Raw genomic sequence first — 1,742 nt, 5'->3', positions numbered from 1 at the left:
ATGAAGTATTTCAGATTCAAAAAAGTTGAACATTTTCATGAAAAGATTTCGGCTTCAAAAAAGTTGAAAATTTTAATGGAAAGATTTCGGCTTCAAAAAAGTTGAAAATTTTCATGAAAAGATTTCGGCTTCAAAAAAGTTGAACATTTTCACGACAGGATTTCGGCTTCAAAAAAATCGACCATTTTCATGAAGTATTTCAGATTCAAAAAAGTTGAACATTTTCATGAAAAGATGTCGGCTTCAAAAAAGTTGAAAATTTTAATGGAAAGATTTCGGCTTCAAAAAAGTTGAAAATTTTCATGAAGTATTTCGGATTCAAAAAAGTTGAAAATTTTCACGACAGGATTTCGGCTTCAAAAAAGTTGAACATTTTCATGACAGTATTTCGGCTTCAAAAAAGTTGAAAATTTTCATGAAGTATTTCGGATTCAAAAAAGTTGAAAATGTTCATGAAAAGATTTCGGCTTCAAAAAAGTCGACCATTTTCATGAAGTATTTCAGATTCAAAAAAGTTGAACATTTTCATGAAAAGATTTCGGCTTCAAAAAAGTTGAAAATTTTAATGGAAAGATTTCGGCTTCAAAAAAGTTGAAAATTTTCATGAAAAGATTTCGGCTTCAAAAAAGTTGAACATTTTCACGACAGGATTTCGGCTTCAAAAAAGTCGACCATTTTCATGAAGTATTTCAGATTCAAAAAAGTTGAACATTTTCATGAAAAGATTTCGGCTTCAAAAAAGTTGAAAATTTTAATGGAAAGATTTCGGCTTCAAAAAAGTTGAAAATTTTCATGAAGTATTTCGGATTCAAAAAAGTTGAAAATTTTCACGACAGGAATTCGGCTTCAAAAAAGTTGAACATTTTCATGACAGTATTTCGGCTTCAAAAAAGTTGAAAATTTTCATGAAAAGATTTCGGCTTCAAAAAAGTCGAAAATTTTCATGAAAGAATTTCAGCTTCAAAACAGTTGAACATTTTCGTGAAAAGATTTCGGCTTCAAAAAAGTTGAAAATTTTCATGAAGTATTTCGGCTGGAAAAAAGTTGAAAATTTTCATGAAGTATTTCGGATTCAAAAAAGGTGAAAAATTTCACGAAAGGATTTCGCCTTCAAAAAAGTTAAACATTTTCATGCAGTATTTCAGCTTCAAAAAAGTTGAAAATATTCATGAAAAGATTTCGGCTTCAAAAAAGTTGAACATTTTCACGACAGGATTTCGGCTTCAAAAAAATCGACCATTTTCATGAAGTATTTCAGATTCAAAAAAGTTGAACATTTTCATGAAAAGATTTCGGCTTCAAAAAAGTTGAAAATTTTAATGGAAAGATTTCGGCTTCAAAAAAGTTGAAAATTTTCATGAAGTATTTCGGATTCAAAAAAGTTGAAAATTTTCACGACAGGATTTCGGCTTCAAAAAAGTTGAACATTTTCATGACAGTATTTCGGCTTCAAAAAAGTTGAAAATTTTCATGAAGTATTTCGGATTCAAAAAAGTTGAAAATGTTCATGAAAAGATTTCGGCTTCAAAAAAGTCGACCATTTTCATGAAGTATTTCAGATTCAAAAAAGTTGAACATTTTCATGAAAAGATTTCGGCTTCAAAAAAGTTGAAAATTTTAATGGAAAGATTTCGGCTTCAAAAAAGTTGAAAATTTTCATGAAAAGATTTCGGCTTCAAAAAAGTTGAACATTTTCACGACAGGATTTCGGCTTCAAAAAAATCGACCATTTTCATGAAGTA

This window comes from Labrus mixtus, unplaced genomic scaffold (assembly GCF_963584025.1).
Source record: "Labrus mixtus unplaced genomic scaffold, fLabMix1.1 SCAFFOLD_42, whole genome shotgun sequence".
Lineage (NCBI taxonomy): Eukaryota > Metazoa > Chordata > Actinopteri > Labriformes > Labridae > Labrus > Labrus mixtus.
Note: the sequence above shows the minus strand (reverse complement) of the source record.